General features: G+C 46.7%; 1 protein-coding gene across 3 annotated transcripts in view; it reads left to right on the top strand.

The window, feature by feature from the left end:
• The window catches only part of LOC146180365 (uncharacterized), a 451,687-nt gene that overhangs the window by 217,634 nt on the left and 207,906 nt on the right, over nt 1–26,147 (top strand). For all 3 annotated transcript variants that reach the window (XM_084579561.1, XM_084579562.1, XM_084579559.1), the window contains exon 3: nt 22,581–22,628. The gene's annotated coding sequence lies outside the window, so the exon portion shown is untranslated. The remainder of the gene's footprint in view (nt 1–22,580; nt 22,629–26,147) is intronic.

Raw genomic sequence — 26,147 nt, 5'->3', positions numbered from 1 at the left:
TGCTAATCTGTGCGACGGCCAAACAAATATTTGCCGCTGATTATACTATACGTGACGCGACCAATCTACGGCAGCAGTGCTGGCTGAACATTTCGCTGTTGCGATGTTCGCTTTCCCGTTGCGTCTTTCAATTCCATTTCGCCGTCGTTTTTACATTGCGCTGCTGTGTGGGCTTCTTGTGGATGATCGACAAGCGCTGTGAAAGAGGATAACCTACACTTGCTCTCCAGGTGAGCTCGGAAAAACAGGAAGCACGAAAGGAGGAAGACTGCTTCGCAACGGGCAAGACTATCTGCCCGACACTGATCTCCAGAATAAGGCGAAATGTTAGTACGCGGAACTGTGAGACGGGCACCGAAAAAAACAGAAAAAAAAAAACACGATGGAGTAAACATTTAAGCTCACTTTGACATAATTCAATGCTTTGTGTGAGCGCTATAGTGTTAGCTCAAACAAGAAGACTAAAGGAGGAGGAAACGGAGGAGTTAACGGTCGGCCGAAGCCATTCCGTCGCTGTTTGTCTTGACTGACGACGATAAGTGACGACACATGCGCGTTCCTCCAGTGGTCTCACGTATGACGTCAACGCGAGCACGATGTTTGCTTTCTTTTTGCCGTCAGTGCGCGGACATTCTCGATGGCGCGTCTTGTTCGTCGCACGGGCGCTGTCACACGCGATTACTGAATGCTCCGACGTCCCTGCCTAATCGTGCGTGGCGATGCGTAAGCGACTAACTTGTTGCGACGCTGTCGCCCAGTGGAGAGTTGCTCTTTCCGACTTCCAGGAAGCCAGGCGCCGTTGATGAGCGCCGACTGCCTGCGAGAATTGCATGCACCACGTGTTATGCTTGCGACAGCCGACCCCGAGCCACACGTTCTTCTATACTTCGCCTCACAAGATGTTTGCAGCACTGCGAAAGGCAGAGGCACCCCGGTCCGATCAGGATCACGCGCACTACAATAGGCAATTGTGCTCCTACGCGCCTCTCGCCCCCCAAATTGGCGGGGGTGACAATAGGAGCAAAATTCTCTATTTTAGTGGACAGGGGCGAGATGCACTTAGGAGCACAATTGGCTCCTCTGCCTTTCGCAGTGCACCATACGCGGTGGCTCGGTCTCGGCTTTCGCCCTCGAAGGCCAAGGTCGTGGAATTGAACCCCTGTACTACCACTGCCGCATTTCGGTGGCGTCGAATTGCAAAGATGTCCGTGTTCTGTGCGATGCCATCTTGCCTGTACTCACCTATGGGGCTGAAACGTGGAGGCTAACCAAGAGAGTTCTACCTAAGTTGAGGATAACCCAGAGGGCTATGGAACGAAAAATGGTAGGGGTAACATTAAGAGATAGAAAGCGTGCAGAGTGGGTCAGAGAAATAACTCAAGTTACCGACATTCTAGTGGAAATTAAGAAGAAGAAATGGACATGGGCAGGACATGTAGTGCGAATAGAGGATAACCGATGGTCGCTGAGGGTAACAAACTGGATTCCAAGGGAAGGCAAGCGTAGCAGGGGGCGGTAGAAAGTTAGGTGGGCGGATGAGATTAAGAAGTTCGCAGGGGTCAAGTGGATGCAGCTAGCACATAACCGGGTTAAGTGGAGAAATATGGGAGAGGCCTTCGCCCTGCAGTGGGTATAATCAGGCTGATGATGATGATGATGATGATGATGTGCGATGCCAGCGGATGGCACAGAAACAGGGGTGCTCGAAATTAATTTCCAGCCCTCGATGATACGGCGAGTCTCGTAGCCATGCTACCTAGGCTACGTTAAACTCCGCATTGCTTTAGTATAGTCACACCTAGCGCTAAGAGAACAAGACGAGATAGATGTATATGCGCACACGGGCGTCATTCATTCATTCATTCATTCATTCATTCATTCATTCATTCATTCATTCATTCATTCATTCATTCATTCATTCATTCATTCATTCATTCATTCATTCAGCTTTCTTTCATCCTCGTCCCTTCGATCTGAACCCTGAAATCGCTCGAACTCGGCAGTTCAGCACGATCTGCACGTAGCGTGCCATTTCCACCTGTCGCTGGTGTGACTTTGGCCAGAATAAAGCTACTGCGGTGCTTAAATGAGTTCGACCGCTTGTGGCATGCTGAGATACCCCCGTTGGAGCCATTATACACAAGGGATGGGAATACAAGGATTCTTTGGTTTCGGTGATCAGCTAACATTATAGAAATGTTTACATAAATTTTTTAGGAACTTGTAGTGGAGGTGATGGCAGCTACCCTGTGGGAAATGCCGTTCCAATTCACTGTACTGCAAAGGAAAAGGATGCGGAAAAGCTGACGGTGCGGGCCCCGTTGGCGAGATACTCGGAGCGAAAGGCCATTGCGGAGAGATATGCGGATGGGGGGGGGGGGGGGGGGGGGGAAGGGGGGGGGGGGAGTAAGCTGTAAAGAGACAAATTCTTAACCCCCCCCCCCCCCCCCCCCCCGTCTGCACCTGTCCGTCATGCCATACAGAAAGACGCGCAAAGTATGATTGAAAGCGATAAAACTAAAGTTTATCCGCTGCCTCTGTGTGGCCTTCAAATCTTGTTGCGCAGCCTTGGTAATTTCACCTCACTGCAGCTAAACAAACACACAAACAAACATGCTAAATAAGTAAAACTGAGTATTTTGGAAAACATTAGCTATTAAATAGGGAAGTTGGAGATCTTCCAACTCAGATATGCCCTCGTCGGCATCACCACATATATTTGGAAAGCTCCAGCGTGATCACCCCCTATATTCTGTCTCGCATTCCAGCCGAAAAGACGCGCCATTTCCAGAAATCCCCGGGGTCCATCGCAGAGGACTGCGCTTCTGTTCCGTCACCTATGTTTACAATCATGGCTTGCATCATTTTCTCAATGTGGCTTTGCTCCATGCGAGCCCGTTTCGCAAATATTCTCTTTCTCTACGGCGAGCGGCGGGGCCTCGCGATTGAGCAACAGTGGCCCTCAAATCTTCCTGTCCGTCACTGCCGCGGCTGACATTTCTTACTCTGGAAAGACGACCGGTGCTTTGCAAATGCTGACACTCTCGCGAAGGGGTGACATTGCCGTACCCGGACGCGCGAACTAAAACCGAGCGTATTTGTCACTGTATACCGAGCAATGAATATATATATATATATATATATATATATATATATATATATATATATATATATATATATATTATATATATATATATATATATATATATATATATAGCATTGAAGGGGAAATAAGGGGCTCGTAAAGGAAAGAGGCCGACAGTCGGCGAGGCCAAGGAATGCGTAGAGATTTTTTTTTTCTTTCTACTTTTGCTGTTGGCCTGAATTAGTACTGTAATCAGCTTAGGGTGAAATATAATTACATCTTTTACTTTGTATTTATTTATATTTCACTTTACTGGTTGCAGTACTAATCCAGGCCAATAGCAAAAGTAACAATAAAAACAAAACAAGAAACCTACGCTTTCCCTGGCCTCGCCGGCTGTTGGCTTCTTTCCTTCGTGTGTATATATATATAGAATGCTGTCTTAAACCAAGAAATATGGCAATGCGGAAATGCTTTGTGCAGTCTCCTTATGTGGTAGACATTAGGTTGCTTCGGAGCCAGGCGTTGTTTGCGTTGTATTCGCAATATTTCGTTGCGGTGTATGTTTTCTTCTTATAATCAAATGCGAGTGCTTACTGGAGAGAATAACCCGGTGGAATAACCCTGATCGCGTAACTGGTGTCATAATCTGATGTCGCAACTGCGAGGCTGGAGACGCTCTGCACGCATAGAGGGAAGTAAACTGTGCAGGTCCAAAGACTGGGTCAGGAAGCTGCGCTGTCATAGGGCGACCGTATTGGGAAGCGCCACACAGGAAAAATATAACAAAGGAAGAAGTCATTTTTTTATAGTGAACCACAGCTTGTTCACCTGATGACGATGATACGATAATAAAAACATTGATTGACTACGTTTGATGTCCTTGTAGTGTTAATTTGATGTTTAAAGATAACATATTCGATCTTTTTTCTCGTATATTTTGTTCTTTTTCTCGCATATGCTTAGAGAACATTTTAACTCGTGGACATAATTACCGTGACCAAATAGGGATGTGTCATCTGTTGACAATCCGTCCCTCAAATATGCCGGACTGCTGTCTACTACCTGCCTATTCGGTAATGAAATACGATCCATCGTCTATGCATTATTTTAAAATTAGAGGGTCTCTTAGTAGGAGAAAGCCTGCGAAAGCCTGCCCTTCCTCTCCTATCATTTGCCTCTCATCGTTTGCCTCAGTTGCGGTCACTTCAAGTCATTGTTTGATATATTGGTCGTTTCGTAGTCATGATGAGCAATGCCTAGTCATTCTAGTTATTACCTCTGATAAATAAGCATTTTCGCTCATTTCCGATCAGTTGTGTTCATTACAAGTCTTCGTTTGACATATGCTCGTTTCGTAATTGTTAGAAGTCATGACGAGTCATGCTTAGTCATTGTGGTAATTATGACTCATCGCTAAGCATTTTTACTCATTTCCAATCAATTGCGGTCATTACAAGTCGTAGTTTGACATATTGGCCATTAGAAGTAATTTTGACATTAGTAATGATCATTATTAGTCGTTAGCATTAATTATTAACTATATCGATGTCCATTTATAACTTTTATTCATTACCTACCACCATCAGTCGTTTTCACTCCTAATTTCCCTCCTCAAACGTCCGCTATTTGCGAGTGATACATCAGCGTGCCGATTCGATGCACAGATCACGCGCAGAGCTTCCGTGCCCAGGTTTTCGCTCCATGGGCCTAAAAAGACTTTCGCCTTAGAAATATTCGACTGGCGATGACTAGTACCGGATGTGATAGATTTTTTTCTGACGTTTCCTTCTAATCACAGTAGCGAATAAACAAGTTCGAAGCGTGCAAACGTGGAATGTATGCCTCCAATGGTAGTGGGCTCGAGCATCAATATGAATAATTAGCGCGAAATATCTGTGCGTGCGAAGGAGCTATCGACCGGGCTTCTGATTAGCTCGCGCTTCCACAGCTTCTGCAACATTCCGAGCTCTTGCGGTAACGCTACACGAAGATAAATGGGGATTGCGATAGCGCTCGAAATCGCATTGAGAGAAAAAACTTTGACAGCTCCGAACGACGCGGGAAAAAAAAAAAAAAAAAAGAAAAAAAAAACCCCTAAAGGAAAGGTGAGATTTATATTTCATTTTTCTTGGTTATCTTTGTTTTCTTGTAGTAGAGATATACTTTATCGCTCGAAATAAGTTGTCCTCGAGGGCCTCCATTCAGCTTGAGTTTGTTTTTACAACTCCATGCGCGCCGTATACTCCTTGTAGGCTCCGAGCAAATCCTCCGAGAGGCGCCTTGTATGCAAATGCATTTACGCACTACCTCGCTGTCGCGAATTGAAGCACATTGCGCTGGAAAAGGCGATGGAATTTGCATAGAATAAAATGAGAACAAGAAAGCACGGTAGCAGATCAGGAGTATATTCCTTGAAAAGCCCGCGTGCTGACATTTCTTGGGCGAATTTTCAAGAAGTCGACTGCAAAAGCAACGATCTTGAACGTACAATAGTGAAAAGTTAGTATAGTTGCTTATGGAAAAAAAAAAAGAAACGAGAGCCAAAATAAATAACTGAGTTACTACTTTGTTTTTGTCATCTCCCGTGGAATCGTGATGATGACGTTAGCTATGCTCCTTTTCTTCTTCCGGCTATCTTTTTGAGTGAGCGCTCTGTCAAGCCTAGTTGAATCACGTGACCATATGTTACGCATTGTCCTTGCTCTGCAAAATAACAGCACCGAAAAATCCAAACAATACACACCTACTGCTGAACTGTTCCTCTTCAGGCGCTATTTTGGCCCTGCTGCCCCATGCAGCAGCTTTTTGTTCACTGCACATGTCGCGGACATTGTCCTTTCCCAAGTTCATGTCGCCCTGTCCATTTCTTCCATTGTTTTGTCATCACACCCTTCTTGGAGTTTCTGGCTCTAGTAGGCCCAGTGGAAGTCCAGCTTGCCTTGGATAACCAGTAGCAGGGTCTACTGAGCGGTTAATGTGTCCACTCTCTGCGGTTTGTGAGCATTCGCCTGGGCCCGCGGACACGCAGGGCTGGCCGAAAGTTTCCTGGCCACCGTATTGGCTTTTGGGCCCTCTTAACGGAGCATATATTTGAAGATGGCAAGGCGCCTTTTCCACATAGCAGTGCTCTTGACAGCTTCGTTGGCGCCGTGAGAGCCCTTCTGCACTGCCTGAACGCAGATCCTGCGGTGTGGGAAATTCTGAACCACCCCTCATGGGTCCAGGATAGTGAGACCAGAGGATGGAGGAAATAAGGGCGACATTGGGGACATTTGTTTTTTCTCGCTGATTGTAAACAGGATGTTTCAGTCTATTCCGCATTCTCGCGGTACGCATGTGGTGCGCGCCCTCACCACGTGGCCTCTGGAAACTGCCTCCGGAACTACTCAGGCGCGAAGTGCATCCACGTGTGGTGGTATACACGTGTCCTTGCCGTCATCATGCTTCGCCGGATCGACGAACTGTCTGTACGTATAGACCGTTTACAGCGAGTAGTTTCACTCTTCCCTAACAGGTGGCGCCACTAGGACGGCCGTCATTGCTGGCCTTCGCAACGCATCGGCGCGCAGTGCTAACTGCTGCTGTGTACAGCGCTGCTTTGATGCAGATGTCATCTGTATTGTCGAAGTATTCTGCGAGGAAGTAGAGCTAATGACCCTGTTTATTGGCGGAAGAACAGAAGACGCTTTCTACATAAGGTGCACATCATGGCCTAGGCAACCGTTTTTCTGGGAGATGTATCACGAGTTCATGTTCCTTTCTGGGACAAGAAAGCGCCTGTGAATTGCAGAGAATGGCTATACCTCACGCCCCAGCTCGTTTTAGCACCGGCAGTAGCCATGGGAATGTGAGAACGACCCTGAAGTTTTCTCAGGAATTGGATATTGCGTCTGCACTGCTGCCGAGTTTTTTTCGCAGAGCGTTAAGAGGTACCTTGACGTTGCTATTAATGTCTATGCAGTTATACGAATTGATTGCGCAGAGAAGGAAAGCTAGTGTGGGCATGTAAGTGCATCTGTTTACTTTAATTAGGTACTATTCCCTAGGATATGCGGGATCGAATCTCGATCGGCCTCGGTGGCTGCTTTTCGCTGGAGCCAAAAACCCAGGCGCCCGTGTTTTGTGCGATATCAGTGCACATTAAAGAACCCCAAGGGATGGGAATTTCCGCAGTCCTCCAGCTCATAGCCTGAGTCGCTTTGGGACGTAACACCGCACAAACAAAACCAAACTTTAATTAGACAAGTACTGCTGAAATACATGTAATAACTGCTGCTTTTATGAAACTAATGCACGGGCCAACGATGAAATTTACCATGATAAGATTTTTTTATATCCCCGCTTGCTTTGGCTGCGTACTGTGCGTCTGAATTTCGGTGCAGTTTCCAGTCACCTTCGCCCGAGCGCAGATGAACGCCGCTGAGCGTCTGATGCGGCCTTCAAGCAGCGTAATAGTCTTTTGAAGCCAGGACGTTTACAGGAGATAAAATTATATCTTATCAATTAACGGGGATTACACGCGCGTCCATACTGAGCAGTAATTATTGGGCACAATGTTAAATGAACATTCATAATGCGTCTCAGCCAGCATAGTCTGAGCAATGCATGCGTTCGCCCTTTGCGCAAGAAAAAAAAAAATAAGTTTGAGGGAATAATCAGTTTGTAATCTATTCAGTTTTACAGAAAGTCACGTTTTCCACAAAGAGCATTTAGAGAGGGAATTGATAAAAAAAAAGCAAAACAGAAAAACCGAGTCGACGGCTGATGGGTTTGTCGAAACGTTCTAGCCAATGCAGACATTTAGGAGGACGCAATAAATGAACTACGTGGTTAAATTAAACATTTTTTAGCACCTACACATACTATAGGCATACACATGAAGTTAATTGCCTGTCTACAAGCTCGTTGTCCCCAGCGAAAGCTGGTACGCCGCACCGTGCAGCCGAGTACGAGCGGGCCGGAAGCCGTCAAACCAGAAGGCCGGCGATGGCGGAAGGGTCACGTGATCAAATATGGCAGCGCCCATGCGCTCGCGCTGTAAAGGGTCTATAGAGAGGGTACGGAAACCAATAGATGCGAGTGGGTCCGCTTCTGTGGCCAGCTGCTGGCCCACAGATATCGAATGGTTTGCGTCCAACTGCGATGACGAAATCAATGCTCTTGCAGCCAGGAGTGGGGGTGGGGAAGGAGACCGTTAACACTGGGAACGCCCCGTCACCTCGGTTTTTGCTCAGCACGCTCTAATGCCTTCAACGGCTCGCACGTGCTGCAGGCATGAGTGACGTCAGCAGGAGCTTTTAGGGGGCTGTCAGCAGCGGCTCCCAACCTGTGTGGGAGCCTTCGGTTACACGAATAGCTCTATTCTTGCGCTTGGCGTGCACGTGCCATCTACTGTCAGGTTTGTATGCGTTATATGTGCCTCAAAAGTAATCAAGTATAAAACGTAATGCTTGTGCAAAACCTCCCGATGAGCTTACTGAACTGCTGGGGATCGTCTACTACTTTAATGACGCTTCCGCCGACTTTAATTGCTTCCGCCATGCGGCTTTGTAAAAGGCGCTTATATACCGAGCTGCTTTCAGTCAGTTGTGAATGTTCCGTTGTCATTCTCTCCCAAGTTTCGGCTGACGAATGAATTGCACTCCTTTGTTTTTTTTTTTTTTTTATTCGATTGCGCTGGCCTTTAAGCTTATGAGTTGCTGCCGTAAGCTCCCCCTGCGAAAAAAATCAAGACTTTAGAGGCGGACGCTCCACAGGAGAGGTTATGCATTATGGCGTCTGTCCATTGTCATGACGTCAGGATTCATTTCTTAAGCCATGCTGCTGGCTGAAGCTTGGGGATTAACCGGGACGTCATGGGAATCGGCCGACGCCTTTGGATGGAAAGCCTCTTCCAGGGGGGGGGGGGGGGGGGGGGGGGGGGGGGGGGGGGGGCTTCCTTTGCGTTTTTTAAACAAGTTACCCTTTTGTTGTAAGAAACGAGTAAAGTTTTCATCCGGCTATAAACTCGCTTTCTGCGTTGGGGACATTAGGGAATGTAGATAATAAATGCCGTGTATTCTAACGCGGCTGCCATCTGAAAAAAAAAGGGTGCCGTGTTCGCTTGGCAATAGGCTGCACTTGTGATTGGCCGGCGTTCATGCGGTTGCGCGTCACGACAGCCAATTAGATGATCGTCAAGGCGCGCACCAATGACGAGGAGGATCTTGCGTGAACAATTTCGTTTCCACTTCGCTCCCTCGTGCCTCTCTCGACTAGCGTCAATTAATTTTCCGTCCAACTTGGGTCCTTCCTCGCACGATCGCCTCGCTTTCTTACTCGCAGCGCCATCTCTGTTGTTCATGGTTCCCCTTAGGGAGCAGCGCAAAGGCGCTCGTCTCCTTTGTGTGTAGCGCGTTCTTGTTACGGCTCCACTTTGGCTTCGAAGTGTGCGGAAGGCGGGCACTGTTGTCGGCGGTGATTTGAGGTGTGTGCAAAGCGTCGAGAAGAAAGGCGCCTAGGAGGAAAGAAAAAAAACAACGGAAAAACCTTCAGAGAAAAGTGCACTGCTTTCAGCCAATTAATTAGACGGCACGGGCGTTGCGCGTTCGAGAGTGATGGAGTGGATCGCTGGAGTGTTCTCTAGCCTCGGCGACTTCATATAGGCAAGGCGAGCAACCTGAAGGCATTGCAGGTGCAAACAGGCGTGGCGTGCCTAAGAAGACCAGGAGGATAAAAAGAAAAGACTGAATTGAATCCGCGCCTGGGTTAATAAATTGGGTCTCAACTTTTGCACGTATTTATGGGTTTTATAGGCGCGTGCGTGCGTCGTCGATACAGTACGCTTAGTTTCCTAGTTTAATAAATTGAGCGCTTACTGTCTGTCCTTTCGTTTATGCGCGCAAGAAGGTTTAGAAGCGAACTTTGTTCCGGTAATAAAAGTCTGCCCAGTGGTGCAATATATATATGACGGGACATCTTTGTTTACTGGCGCTCGGAGTTCTTAGAGATCGCTATCGCTTTTTTTTTTTTTAATAAATTGGCTTAAGGTCGTGGTACATTGGACGCCGCCGAATTCCTCGTCAGGGCTGTAGGATATGTAGGGGTTGTTTTAATGCCGGGAATTTTTATGCGTGCGGACAAATGCGAGTTGTTTTATGAGAGTTGCGAAGGCTTGCGCTTGGCGACACGAGATGGCAAGTGTTCGCAAGTATTTACCGTCCATCTACGCTGTTCTCCACATATGGGCTGCGTAATTGCGCAACATTATGGTTAAACGAGATTTTAAAATGTTTTCTTTCCCTTTCTTGCTGTTATTTTCGATCTGAGCTGGTGCTAGCTACGCAAAGTTATAAATTATATCAAGCAAAAAACGAAGTTATGGAGGCAGATAGGCCTGGCGTTGCAGCGGCAGCCCTATGCGAACATCGCGGTGAAGGCGGCAAGATGGCGTAACGGGTCGACTAGCTGAGCGCACGATTGCCGCGTCGGGACCACCGTAGTCGGGACCAACCAGCGCGGGCGCACTGCCACCACGCAGTACGCGCAATGCTAGAAGGCTCTGCTATGCTTGTGCCAACGCTTCGTTTCTTTTAGTGCGCACTTTGTTCCCTGAGAAGTCTTGCACTACGGCACCATTCCATGGTTAGCCCTCCGCACCTTGTGCGCGTTCTTGACACTTCCTGGTGCCAAAATGAAACTTTTTTTTCTCCCTGTTTCTTCTCGCGCACTAGGGCTATCTGTCCAACAGGTACGTGATACGCGCTTTGCGAACACGCGCTCGTTGCGTGCTCTTCTGCTGGTCTAAAGAGTGCCTTCAGATTTCACCTGATGATCGTGATGGAGAGGCAGTTCTTACTCTTCTCTGCAAAAATCCGCCCCATCTTTATTTTAATGACTAAGGAACACGGGCCAGCACGCGTGTATTTTTGCAGTGTGGTAGTTGTTTGTCCTGGGATTTCAGTCTTTTTTTAAGGTTACATATAGCCGAGTGCCATTAAAGGTTGTTGAAGCCGTTGCTGTGCTGGTCAAGAAAATAAAGATTTAGGTTATACATGTAAGGGACGCTGTTGATCATATACGATAACGATTGGAAGACTGTTGGCTTAAAAGCAGAAAAGTAACGTGGCGTGGCTTAAAAGCCACGCTACGCCACGTTCCTTGCCTCATTCCTTGCCTCATGCTTCGTGTGACCGGAATGTGGGACCAGAAAATGTCCTTCGCATCCGTCAATCACCCTGAGATCGATAATCACGAAATCAACCACTTATAATAAATTATTTTGATTATGATTTCATTATTCATAGTCATGGCTCGTCGTGGCTATAGGTAGTCATAGTCAGAGTGTCTGACGTCATAACAGCGCGATGTAGATGGCACCACTGCATGTCCAGGAGAGAAGTGCTTTCGCATTGCCGCACTTAAGCAGACTTAAGCGCACGCCTCCCCTACCCGCCGCCCCTCCGGAATTCTTTCATAGGTCGACTGTCACTTTTTGAGGGACGTTGTAATCAAAATACAGATCTTACTGAACTTTAACAAACAGCAAAGCACAATTACCTACCCACAATTACAATTACTTTTTGCACAAGATAAGGCTGGACATTCATTTTAAATTGCTTCCAAATTTTTCATAGCGTTGCGCAAAAGCTTAGAAGAGTACCAAGACTATGACTGCGTTAACCGAGTTTATGTCGTCAACTAGGGCATTGGAAGCACGAAGCGGCAGTGTATTGCTGCTGTTTAAATGGGTTCTTGCAGATAGCGATTCGTAAAGAGGGGATTTTGCCACGTTGTCCCTCTTTCGCAACTGTGCATGTACAAAAGGGCTGAATGAAAATGAGGTCCAGGCAAGGACGTCCCCTGGATATCTCTGGTCCTTTGTCGCCGCAGCAGGCAGGTTCCTTACCGTGCTGGGAATGAGACGACAGCTCACAAGGCGGCAGCTTTAAAAGATCCCTGTCTCGGGCGAACGCGAGCCGCGGGGTATATTGTCGTGCGCTGGAGATATTTGACTCGCGTTAATGAATCCTCGAAAGGAGCGAAATTAATAAGGCGTGTCGTGCGTTATTCTCCTCCTTGTCTCGTTGCCCAGTCCAAGGCGTTGTGTAGGAGCCGGCGAAGCGGTTTTAATCTGGATTAACGAACGTCTTAACTCTAAGACCGTGTTTTCTCCCAGGCGATATCCGATGTTTAACAATCTTGTGTCGTAACTTGGCTGTAATCAGTTGCCGTTGGAGAAGCTTATCGGAAGGCCGGACATCTTTGCAGGCCTGCTTCGTCCTTCAAACTGGTGTTCGCTCCGAGACGGCGGATTTAGCGGCATTGCATGCAAATTAAAAATTACCGAAACTAATGAAACTGATTTTTGTTCGGAAATCTATATTTAATTCGTCTCCCAAAAAGTCACTTTAGAGGGATTTGCCTAATGAAGATGGATGTTGAATCCAATAAACCGTGTCATACTCGGTTTTGGTAGCAAGCGCGTAGCTCAGAAGCGTTTTTCTAATTTTAACGTGTTGGCAGCAAATGGCAGAAAATATAACTAATATCGTGATGGATCGTATACTGCTGTCAGTACCGTCTACATACGCAACACAGGTTTGGTTTGGTTTATGGGGATTACCGCCGCAAAGCAACTGAGGCTATGAGAGACGCCGTAGTGGAGAGCTTCGGAAATTTTGACCTCCTGGGGTTCATTTGCATGCACTGACATCGCACAGCACACGGACGCCTTGCTTTTCGTCTCCATCGAAAAGAGGCCGGCGTGGCCGGGATTCGATACCGCATCCTTGGGCACGGAGTCGAGCTCCTTAACCACTGCGCCGCCACGGCGGGGAGCAACACAGGTATGCACTGTTTCGTAGCCCGGAAAAGAGCCCCGATAGATCAATATTAACCGCAGGATTATGGTCTATGGCATGCACCGTAGGCCATGGTTTGGCCTTTAAACCTGAAACGCTTTAATTACAAAGTGTTAAATTAGCCAAATACGCCATGATGCCGTGAAGTTTTCATTCTACCGTAATGCTGGTGCTCGTTTAGTGCCTGGTGTCCGTCGTTATTATTGCGGGCGGATCGATCCCATTGGCTCAAATTTAGGTATGCACTGTTTCGTAGCTCGGAAAAGAGCCCTGATAGATCAATATTAACCGCAGGATTATGGTCTATGGCATGCACCGTAGGCCATGGTTCGGCCTTTAAACATGAAACGCTTTAATTACAAAGTGTTAAATTAGCCAAATACGCCATGATGCCGTGAAGTTTTCATTCTACCGTAATGCTGGTGCTCGTTTAGTGCCTGGTGTCCGTCGTTATTATTGCGGGCGGATCGATCCCATTGGCTCAAATTTAGGGGGGGGGGGGGGGGGGGGCGTTCATGCTACGGAGGACATTTAATAGTATACTTGCTTGCTGTGAAGTCGAAAACAGTACCGAAAGCAGTGTAAGCCAACGTAAACAACCGTATTTCGCCATAACCCACTTACAGCAACATAGTGCTCTTAATACACTACAAGCCACCAGTATTCATCCATGATCCACCAAAATTCTGCCCTAATCTACATTTCTCTCTCAGTCAGCCGCAGTTCACCAGATGCCACACTTAATCCACAGTAATAGAACTTACTGCAAATTAATCTACATGTAATCTTCTATTAATACGCCAGAATCCACCCTTAATCAACCTGAGTGTACCCTAACTATAGTACACATTACATTACAGTCTGGAACATTACTACATTACAGAATACATTATTACATTACAGAGTGGAGCAGCAATTCACAACAATAAAATAATAACAAAAACTAATTTGTGCAATATTACAAAATGGAGGCAGAAATTGCTATGGTTACCAATATGCACCGTATTTCTACTCCGAGTCCTACCACTCAATAGAAAGCATGAATCGTGAAAGCAAGGTGCCCTTTCAATATTGCGCCGGTGCTGATTGGCCTCCGGGATGATGACGTCATAGTCCAGACTGACCAATCAGGTTTTGGTGCCATCGTCTGCCCGCAAAGCTAGATTTCGTTGCTGATGAGCCATATAAGGATTTTCATGTTAAGAAAGCTAATCAGGTACGATGCATGGCTGCGACACAAGGTCAGATGAGTTCAATGGTGAATAGATTTTAGCTCACTTCCATTCATCATCGACCTGACTACACCCACTTGTATGACAGGCGCGTATCCCCTGCCCCTCTAGTTAACTCGGTTCCTGCGTCAGCTGCTTCCACCTGATCCTTGAAAACTTCCTAACATTGTGCACCCACCTAACTTTATGCCTGCCAAATCTACGCTTGCTTTCCCTTGGCATCTAGTCTGCCACACTTAGATATCGTCGGTTATCTTGCCTTGGCATTACTTGACCTGTCCACGTCTATTTCTTCTAAACTTAGACGAGAATGTCCTGAATTCGGGTTTGGTCCCTGACCCGCTCTGCCCGCTGCTCGTGTCTCTTAAACTCACACCTGTCATCTTATTTTGCATTGCTCCCTGCCTCAGTTTGAGTAGAACTCTTTTCGCTAGTCTCCACGTTTATGCCCCGTGAGTGAGCATCGCTACAAGGTACAGTTGTTCCTTTCGTCCTTGGTATTTTCCTCTTGAGGGATGCTGGTTAGATCCCATTCACGATCGGAGAGTAGTTGCTGAATGCACTCCATCCCAATCTGATTCTTCCAGTTAATTTCTTTTCATGATCCGCATCTTCGGTCACTACCTGTGTGCTGGTTGTATAGGTATGCGGACGACTGAAAGACCCCCAGGTGGTTGAAATTTCCAGTCCTCCACTACGGCGTCTCGCATTGCCTGAGTCGCTTTGGGACGTTAAACCCCACAAACCAAACCAAACCAAGCACATGTTCGTCATATGTGACGAATTCGATGCACAGCTTGAGGAGCCCTCGGTTGTTCCTTCGTTTACATTTCGCAAGTGTGCTCGAGGTTGATGATGTCATCGGCTGAGAACAACGAACTTTGTGCAGTGAGGCCTCCTTCGGTGTTGCCCTGCGGCCTTTAAATGAGCGCAAACGCCCTCTGCAATCTGTCCCGAGGTAACGAGCTGGCAGTGCTGTAGTTCATCAGGCAAGTACGACGAAAGCGTTAATGACGGGAGTGCGAAAGGGAGAGAGCAACACGCTAAAATTAAAGAGAGCGAGGGTATCAGGAAGAAGATGCGGGGTGAAGCAGAGGGAGATACGAAAGGAGGAGGGAATTCTGTAGACGCGAAACTACTGAAAGGCTGGAGCTTGTAGAAGCAGCGGTTTGTGTGTGTGCCAGGAAGAAGAAAGGGGGGTGGTCTCGCTCGTACTATCTCTTACGCAGTACGGCGCCCGACTAATTAGGCACTCGGCCGTGCGCCGCCGTCGCTCATGTACGGCATGGCGCTAAAGACGCGAGGCTGCCCTGTAGCGTGGAACACGTTTTCTTTTACGTGAGGCTGCCTTGCAGCGCAGAACATGCTTTCTTTTACGTTTGTCTTCCTTCGCTTTGCTTCTCGTCTCCAATGGCGCGCTGTGATTATAGTTGTGTGCAGATTTGTAGATGACTCGGGCGTCGGCTCTGAGTATGGTGGCCATGTATTTCGGTAGAGGTGTAATGTATTACTATGCCTCGTTTGCACGCGGGCAGAAATGGTGAACAGGCGCTAAAGCGTTCTGAGAGCAGCTCGACATGTTCCCAAATCTGAATACACCGGCAAAAAGTGCCCGCGATGTGCTGCACTTCGCCTATGCGGCCTATATAGGTTAATATGCCGCAGTATGTGCTCTCTACTGGTAGCCCTATATATGTTTGCCAGTATACGTCAGGTGGGGCATGCACCGCTGCTGGGAGACCATTGCCAGTGACAGTTCGAATTGTTTCCGACGAATTATTTCAGTCTATATTATTCGGTTAGATTGTTTTTTAGGAATCTTGTTCGATATCATCGCACTGCTGCGTAAGTATTGGCGTAGGCGTCGACGTAATGAGCAAAAAATAAAAAGGCCATGGCGCTCGCAGGTGGTAGCTGGCCGCGGACATGATCGAGCACTGATTCTTATAATGCTCGATGAACGTAATGAGGCCACCTGATAAGCGCAGCTGTCAACACGGGTTGCTCATTTCAGATAGAAATGTGGAATAAGAATCAACTTGGTAGTTCTAAAATATGCCGAATCGGGCTATCTGTTCCTGTAGGCCATGCAGGCAGGTTATTATACGGCTTGGTTAAAGCGGGCTCTATATGTTGGATGGTCGCCTATACGCTACCGCTTCATACTCTTGAAGACATAGCTTAAGTGTCCGCCATTATTATTATTTTCTTAGCCCGGAAGTCCAGACAGGCGTTCGCAAGGTCTTTCTGCCTGGCTGCACAGAAGTGTTTGGGCGGAGGCGGATGTTCTTCCTTTATGGCGGGTAGTTAGTTCGCTGAGTTAATGTGACCCTTTGGAAAACTTTACGACTCGCACGTTGCTGGCCTTTCCTCCTCCCTACTTTACACCCAAGGGCGTCTTAAGGAACACGAACAACGTGAGAGGCAGTTGTTGACCTGTAACCCTGCGCGTAAACGGCGCCGAAAATTGCGAACATATGTTGTTTGTAGGACAGGAGACGCGTGCATCAATTTCGCGCTTCAAATGGTCCCGTTTTCTCCTTTGTTTCTGGCTTCCCAACTCTGGGTGGTGCCGTTGCTCCCGGCCGTGTTCTCAGCGTCGTGTTCGGTGACTTTGTGTTGTTGCCAGAGCTTGACCGTTGCGTAATGAAAAAGAAGAATAAATTTTTCGCTGCTTAGATGTTCAGATTAACAAATGGGCGGTGCTTCATACCTTGTAGAGTACGACGCAGTAAGGACTATGTAGAGCCCAAAGCTGTGCGTTAGTGCTAGCCCTTCATGTACTTCCATTCGCGCTCTGTTTTGCATAGTGTTGTAACGGGAAATCTCTCTCTCGATGGTAACTAGCCAGTGTTCCACAAGGCGAGGAGCGTCGACGATATAGCAACACTTGCTGACTGACACTTACTGCGGTCAATATTAGCTCACTTTTACTGACCTGTAGCCCCTCACTATGCCGAACGAGAGGGCATAATTTTGAAAATGAATGCACAACATCGTGGTACGAAAAAGTCAGCTTATGGTATACCTAGGAATAAAAATCTTAAAACGATACATTTGTCTATTTATTTCCTGTATTTTGTATTACAGCAAATTTACTGTTCTCTTCTCGCCTTTCTGCCACTATTTCAAAAAGATTGATGGCGGCTCAACTCGATTAAGCCTGGATGTGCGTAGCGAAAGCTACCTCATGGATTGTTCCCAAAGTCCGACTAGAACGTTCTCGTCGCCGATGGACTAGCTGCAAACTGTATGGTGTGATCGGCGATTCGGGCTGAGTATGTTGCTGGGCGAGTTGGTTAATCATTGTCAGAGGAAGAACGCTAGCAGACGACGGACAAGGATAAGGCGGATGTGTGTGTCCGCCTCATCCTTTTACGTCATCTGCTGGCGTTCTTCCTCTGACGGAGATTCGGGACGCCTTCTTGGCGTCTTCCGAATCTTGTTGCTCCATTTGACAGGCTTCTTCTTCTCCTTCTTCTTCTCTCCTCCTCCTCCTCCTCCTCCTCCTACTCTCTCCCTTCCTCCGTGGCTCGAAGCAACTAGTTGTCATGGCTACGGCACATGCGCAGTAGCGATTAGCCGCGCTTACTCGAAATGTGCCGTTGATTAGCCTAGTGCAATTTTCGCTACAAAAAAGGCTTGTCAGTACCGAAGGGACTCTGCAGCTGCATGATGGGTCACTGAGGATGTAGCCATTGAGTTTTGGTTCTTAGTAAGCAGCGAGCCTTTATCGCTTTATCTTCTTAAAACTTTCATATAGGTACCAGAGGGAGCCACGAGTGTCTTTAGGCATAGGTGTATCCAGGTGAGACGTGGCTACACCGAGCATAGATGCACCGAAGCATAATTTGTGCCCTCATTCTCCAGGCCAGTTTCGTGCCACCTCGGTAGCGATGTTAACGTGCCAGTGTCCGCACTAAACGTTCGCTTCAAAACGGACTGGCGCTTTTGGCGTCGAGGCTAAAAGGTGCGAAGGGGTCCAAGTATAGTAGCTAGTGCCAGCAGGAGTCGCTGCTAGCAGTACTCCAAAGACCCGTCGTCGCTTTGCTAAGTGCATGCGCCTCGCTACTGATGGCCGCCGACGCAATGGTAAATTGAAAAAAAAAAAAAAAAAAAAGAAAGAGTATTGTAGGACGAAGAAAGCAGCGGGCAGGAGTGAGAGCAAGCGTACGCAAAAAAATGTGAGAACTGAAGAGAAATTCAGAGGAGAAACACAGCCGATGGACCGGAACGGAGAGCTGAAAACTGCGGCATTAGAGTGTGCACTTTGCCGAGATGAAAGCTGGTCGCCGCTTTTCAAAAGTGCCGCGTATATATGTACAACGCGCGACGCCTGGTCGCGAGAGAAAGAGTCGGTGCAGGGGTCAAGCACTCAGTTCGCCGAGAGCCCCTCACGTGCTCGGTAAACGTTCGATATATATATATTTTTATGAGCGCGGTTTCTTATCTTTTATTCTGTCGTTTGCACCGGGCCTTATTCGTTCTTCTTGGTACAGCGCGCGTTAGGTTCCTGCAGTTGGAGTGAATTCTTGCCCTTCTATGCTGGAGAAATTAGAGAGGCAAAATAAAAAATACGGCCACGGATACTCAGCGGCGAGTACAGCACTTTCGTGAGGGTACTTTCTGCCTCCCTGTGTAGCTTCTCGCGGGTTTCAGCGCGACGGGTGCCAACGTCAGAGTTCTCTTAATGAGATTACATATGAGCGATGGCCGAGGCTCTAAACGGAAACTTGGTTTTGAAAGACCGCGGACGTAATTAATAGGCCGTCGTCCGCGCCTGCGGGGTATTTTTGGAGGGCACGTGGATTTTAAAGAACGTGGTTAGTCGCGCTTGTTTCGCAGCATTTTTCTATTTCCTTTCTTTTTTTTTTTTTTTTTTTTTTTGCATCTGCATATATTTGCTCTACCCTCATCTCTTATAGCTTCCTGTAACTTTCCAGTAAAGCTCACTCCTCGGGATGTTTTTCGTGTTTGCCTGGTCGTACGTGCACCAATGGACCTTGCGTAACAAGCTCTAGAACGATGGGGCTCATGCGTAATTGGCGTTGGCATTCAATATCGCTAAGTCGTCACGCCGGGTCTCTTTCGTCGGCCATGGTACGCTCTCCGACTTCCTTGATGGTACCTTTCTTTTAAATATTCAAAGCAACTGCGCCAATTTTCATGTTCAGCCATTGCGCAACTTGTCCAGGTAGTTTTCATACAGGTTTAATTATTTGCTGGCATTTATTTGAAGGAACTAGTAGGAATTAAGAACTTATGTAAATCTCAGCACTATAATTTTAGCGTAATTTGATGAAAAAGTGAGAAAGATTGCAATTTAGGATTCATTTAGTAGGTATGCCAAATGTGCAGGTTACTAATAAGAACAAACGGCCACGTTCTCTTGTTAGGTGAGTTGAATTAATTGAAGACGCAGTTGTTGCGACCGCATTTCGAGAACGTACAGTCGTGAGCAAAAGCGGTATACAACACTCAGCCGGTGATGGAGCTCCGGAAAACCGCATCTAAATGCCATCTAGCGACAGCGACAGGGACAGTTACAGTGGCAAATGCATGTTGATAAAATGGGGCACCGCTACTATTGTCTCGATTAGCTGTTTCTAGATGGCCTTGCAATGCAATTTTTCCGAGCTCTGCCATCGGCTCAGTGTTGTATACCACTTTTGCTCACGACTGTACATTCTTTGTCAAAAATGTACGGTCCAAGGGGTTCGCTTCTAAGCCTTGTAACGGAGCTCTTGGAGGAACTACTGGTATATAGACAGGTAAGCTAGATAAATGCGAGGACGAGATTTCTGGTATACCGGATTTCGATCACTGGTGACCCTCAACTAGCCCCGTTACGGGGCTTATAGAAACAAAACACTTTGGGGTGTATATTTTTTACAAAGTTTGTGGCTATAATCTTAAAAGCGCGAATATATTGCTTGACGACGGTAGCCATTTTAGACTGTTACGGCTGTCAGTAGGCCTACTTAGAAAGCTATAGTATTTCCTGGAGAGATAAGTTGAACCTTTCAAACAAGATTCTTCGGAGGGAAACAGTCCGTCCGAGTCTTGGTACCATGTAGCGTAGACGCGTACCGTTTTTCGGGACGTTGGCTGCTCGCACGCGCAATGGCCACACATTGCCACACTTGCACCAGTGCGCGTGCGCTGCTAAACGTCTACATTGCACTCGGATGCAAATCACGCCTGCAGTAACTGCCACACACTATTCCTCCGCGACAGGAAATAGTGCGCTGTTAAGACTCTTCTGGTTACCAAAAAAAAAAAAAAAAAAAGAACTAGCCATCAGCCAAAATTTTAAGCTCGATAATTTCGATCCCTATGGATTGTTTGGTGTAGTGGAAAATATATATAAAAAAAAAGATCTTGTTTACTATTCACCGTATCAACACGCCGTGTACCACTGTCCGTAGCTAGCAGCTGCCGTTCTTTCATCCTGCCATAATAAACATCGTAACGGAGCTGAAGCTGTAGATTTGTATTGATTTCGCAGCTCACCGATTCGGCACTATCGACAAGCTTCTATATTTTGCGTACTGCTGGGATTGACTAAAGTTGCGTTCGCAGCGCAGCCATGCCCTCAGTGACAACATATCAGCGAGGTATGCAGCTAATGTTTCGACCAGCAGGGTTTCGTGTATAGGAAATCGTTAAAAGAGTCGCGCTTGTTGCACTCGCGTAGGCCAACACCGTGTCTACAACCACCACCTCCGTCCGCTACAACGTTTGTCCGGTATGGTGGACGGTTTGCTTATCGGGTCTTTAGAGAACGGTTTTCTATGCAGAAGTACCTATGCAGTCTAGTTCGAATGTTGCACTTGTGAGGAAATGTAGCTTCGTGACAGCTTGTCGATTCATGGGAACCTTGTGTGATTCGTAAAAATGCTGTGCTGGACCTTGTCCGGCATCATGCATGATACATTATCGTGACGTTTCAATGTTTTACCAACGTAGATATAAGTTTGCATCCTTTTTCATTCTTTTCACAGGTGCCTCCAAAGATCAATTTTTTTAACGGGACATGCTTTTCTTTTCTTTTTTTTTAGATTTATGCCCGCGTTTGTTTCGATACCCCGCTCTCCTACCGTCGGACTCTGGTGGGGGTCATGCCACTATACGTACAGTCTTCTTCAAAAATTTAGAGCCCGGTGTGTTTGCTTCTAAGCCATGCCACCCTGTTCTTATAGCATTCCCAGTGTGCCGAATCTCTTGAAGATAAGGTTTTTCTTATACTCACCGATGGGAAGATCTTCCACAAATACAAAAGGTCACGGCTCAGTTGCATATACCCCGGACTCTAAATTTTTGACAAAAACTGTGTGTATTGCGGTATCATAATGACTTGTCGGTTCTGATATTGCTTTCCCCATTTCAGTATTCCATTCTGGGATGCACTGCGCTTCTTTTTTTTATCGAACGGTTGGCCTCATAGATGCGGTGTCAAATCGGAAAGTTGCTTAGAAAACGTTTAAGTACAATATTACTGACATGCCGTATTCTCAATTAGCGATAGCAGCGCCCCTACACGTTAGTTTTGCACAAATTGGTGTCGATCTATGGTCTCAACGCAACTATGGAAAAATGGCGCACAAACGTGGAGGCTAATGGAAAGGGGGTCTACTTAATTTGAGGACAACGCAGAGGGCTATGGAACGAGAAATTGTAGGGGTGACGTTAGGAGATAGGAAGCGTGCAGAGTGGGTCAGATAAATCACTCGAGTTACTGACATTCTAGTTGAATAATAATAAGAAATTGACATGGGCAGGACATGTAGCGCAAAGAGAGGGCAACCGATGGTCTCTTAAGAGTGACCAATTGGACTCCAAGGGAAAGTAAACATAGCAGGGGGCGGCAGAAAATTAGGTGGGTGGATGAGGTTAAAAATTTCGTAGGGGTCGAATGGAGGCAGCTAGCCCAGGATCGGTTGATTTGAAAGATATGGGAGAGGCCTTCTGTTTGCAGGGTCCTCATATGGCTGCTGCTGATGATGATGATGATTTCCTTGCGCGTTGTCGCTTTAAGCACTACAAGGTGTACGTGATTCTGTGCTATTTAGGGTTCATGCGTGTGGAATGGGCTTTAAATAAATTGCTTGCACCTCCAGGAACGTTATCGCTGGTCGTGTAGTTAGTTACCTTTTGCACTGACTTTCCTTTACCTTTCACGTGCCCTTTGGAACGCGCTTGTCGGATCATGAGCGGCATCGCCTACGTCGAACCCATTAGGTCGCACTAAACTCTTCGTTGGTCGCTGTACCGGGTAGCTTATCTAATTTAAAATAATCATTCTCACAGCCTCGACCTGCGATAGGTGTCGCCCATTCTCCAAAACGTGCTATGCCTGCTCCAAAGCCGTGGCTTGTCTCGTTATTAAATTGTGTTCTTCACTGTCTTTTCTCGTAGGCTTTCCCTGAGATGCCTCCGCGACGGACTGGGCTTGCTGAAGCCGTGGTAAGTGGACATCTTTAGCTTGGAAATTTCGATGGCAGCAATGACTTTTCTGGAACGGCGAAAATGTTTTGATCGAACTGTCAGGACGAATTTGAACAGCTTTATTTTAATGTGTACATCGCTGCGTCTCCAGTGTTATATCGTGTCGTGTCATGTTTGGTACATTATTTTACGTTTGTAATAAGGAAATAAATTCTCGCCGCCATCCGCCCAAGCGCAGCCATGCGGTTACAGAGGAAAAATGCACAACGTTCTTCCTGGCCCTGAATTCGAACCGTGAACCAGCGGGGCAGTCGCTCTACCAAATAAGCTCACCAAGTAGGCTATAGCTGAGGGTATGCGGTGAAAGCGAGCTGATGAACCTGTTGTGAAAACGGTGTTTATTAAATGTATTTAGAGGAATTCCTCGAGTTGGAGTGTAGATTTGTAAAAGAGAGTAATTAATGCCTCATTAACACAAGCGCGACGATGCGGCTAATAGCTTAACGTACGGTATACATTGGGCTTCTGAACGTGCACTTTTAAGATGGGTTCATTTGGGAATCCAGAATAATTTCTACCAGCTGTTATTCTTTAACATGCTTTGAACCTTTGAATTCTGTCACCGGGCGAACGCAGCGTCATAGTCTTCGAGCCATTAGGACAGGTAATAACCGCTGTGATATCAGCTGACGTTTTCCAGTGCACATCACCTGGCTGACTCGATTATCAGCTTTTTTTTTTTTTTTTTTTTTTTTTGCATGATGTGTCTTTTACCTAGCAGGAATCTTTCATCTCGTCACCTTATCCGCCCTCGAGCTTTCGTATCGGGCTGAATATATTTCACGTGTCCATCGTTAAGAGCGGCATTTTCGCTAACCACTCTTTCCTCTCAAAAAGCTGCCACTATAGTACTGCTTATATGCGGCGTATCCACTCGGAAGTGTTGGCATTATTTTATGCAACTAGGCAGAATTTCCGGGAAGATTGCGATTAAGCAAGGAGGCCCTTGCTTACACTTAACTTTTCGCACGTTAGTTCCCGTGTATAACACTCAGAATCACAGAAAATAAGGCCGCGACGCACGCCAGTTAAAGATTTGGGCGGCTGTACACTCTTCGTTGGGGAAAAAAAATATTGTAAAGCACTAAGCACGTAAGTGCTTGGTTATGAATTGTTGTATGAAGCGTTCGAGGGAACCGCTGCGAAGGAGTGGTGTCCACATTAAGGAGCAAGCAGTCGTTTTCAGGAGGAATTCTGCCATTCAGTCGAGGTTAGATTCACGAGCGATAAGAGTGGCTTTGCTAAGATTTCGCTTCGATTGTTAGCAGCTGCAGAGCTCACATCTGTACTAACCATGCGTGGTATAGGTCAGTTACTCCGCTAATCCTAGGCAGCCTTGAACGAAGAGTAATGAAAAAAAAAAAAATGCTTAATTGCATTATTTGTGAACGTACCAGTTGCTCATTTCCGCGAAACAAACAAACAAACCAACAAAACTGTCCGTTCTGTTGGCCTAAATTTAGAGTGTCAGTGGTGTGTTGCGTGGCAGGGGGAAGAACTGCTAGAAGTAGTGCCGGCCGCCATCTTTCAACGATGCAACAGCGATCAGTGTCGTATGCTTCGCACACCAGGACGCGTGCGTCTAATTGTCAAAACAAAAGAAAAACAAAGAAAGCAAAAACAAAATGGTCTCAGGCCGCGTCTGCAGCCAGTTTCGCAGCTAGTGTGCATTTAATTGCCTTTCGTTTAAGACGTTGCGTCGCGCCCAGAGATCCCCTGAGGCATTTGCAGAGCACTGTCGCCAGATGGAACTGCTTATATCGCCATGATCAATGACGATGAACTTGTTGGCGGGTTTATAACAACATTCATGATATAAAGGAAACATTTCGAAGGGACGCTCTCATATTTCATCCATCTCTCTGTCATTATGACGCGGTCGCTTCTCAATGGAGGCGAATGGGCCCGTGTGCTGTGCGATGTCGGTGCACGTTAAGGATCTCCAGATGTCCGAAATAATTCCGGAGCCCTTCACTACGGCGTCTCTCATAGATCAAGTCGCTTTGCGGCGTTAAACCCCATAAACTAAACCAAACGCCTATCGTTATGAGCTAGGGTAACTCGTGTAATTGAGTGTAGTTTGTATCCAAAGCCATCGTAGTGCCTCGATAAGAACAGATGCCTCCGGGAGTGTCACTCACGCCTACATATTGTTGTAACTTGTGGTAGTCGTACCATATCGCAGATAAGATCTTATTTGATACCGTGGAATTACCGGGAAGGTCTCAGTGATCATTAGAAGTTAAGCGGTTGCTGAACTTGCGGAGGTGCCTATAAATCAACCATCACCGCTTCATAATTCCCCAGGGAAGCGCCGGAGAATACGTCACGGCTGTGGCATCTCTCATTAGGAGAAGTCGCTGCCGTAACGATGCGCAGAGCCGCTCATAGAGTGAACAAACGCGTTTCGCCTCTATCTTGAGTCAGGGTACGAGCGGTTGATGTTGCTTGCGAGCATTGCTACAGTGGTAACGCTTTCGGACGCGTAAGCGCATCGACCGTGTTTTCACCAAGCAGGGCCACCGAAGTTCTTCAGCAGCAGCGCCTCTTCAATAACACGCGCTGAAACGTTTTGTGATGACGCTCCCTTTGCCAAAGACATGCGCGGCAGAATGCACATTTAAATTCCTTACAATGACGGCATAGTTAGGCAAGGAAAACTTGAGAGCTGTTTGTCCCCTGGGAACAGCAGGATGACGCGAACAGCTTCTGTTGCTGCCTATATTTCTTGAAAAGGGGACTGTGCGTGTGCGTACAGTGAGTATACTCTTCCGTTTCCGATTTCACGCAGAGTGCAAAACTTATTGCTTACTTGAAACCGCGGTGAAAACAGTTTTAATAGCTTACCTAGATTGTAAATTGGCGCGGGGTCTAACTAAAGTCACTTTAAGTGTTATGAGCTTACAGCGATGCCATATTGGAACCACAGCGCGTTATGTAGCCATCGCTGAGGTGCACGGAATTAGACGGAGCGAAAGCAAATATGAATGCTTCGCGCTTTCAAAAGCTCCCTTTTGAAAGCGCGAAGAAGAAAGAAAGAAAGAAAGAAAGAAAGAAAGAACGAAAGAACGAAAGAACGAAAGAAAGAACGAAAGAAAGAACGAAAGAAAGAACGAAGAAAGAACGAAGAAAGAACGAAGAAAGAACGAAGAACGAAAGAAAGAACGAAAGAAAAAACGAAAGAAAGAACGAAAGAAAGAAAGAAAGAAAGAAAGAAAGAAAGAAAGAACGAACGAACGAACGAACGAACGAACGAACGAAAGGAAGAACGGAAGGAAGGAAGAACGGAAGGAAGGAAGGAAGGAGGGAAGGAACGAAAGAAATGAAGGAAGGAAGGAAAGAAAGAACGAAAGAAAGAACGAAAGAAATGAATGAATGAAGGAAGGAAGGAAGGAAGGAAGGAAAGAAAGAACGAAAGAACGAAAGAAATGAAGGAAGGAAAGAAAGAACGAAAGAACGAAAGAACGAAAGAAATGA

Source organism: Amblyomma maculatum, chromosome 9 (genome assembly GCF_055883805.1).
Source record: "Amblyomma maculatum isolate TAMU_Amacu chromosome 9, ASM5588380v1, whole genome shotgun sequence".
In the NCBI taxonomy this organism is placed as follows: domain Eukaryota; kingdom Metazoa; phylum Arthropoda; class Arachnida; order Ixodida; family Ixodidae; genus Amblyomma; species Amblyomma maculatum.
Note: the sequence above shows the minus strand (reverse complement) of the source record. Positions and strands in the feature narration are given on the sequence as shown.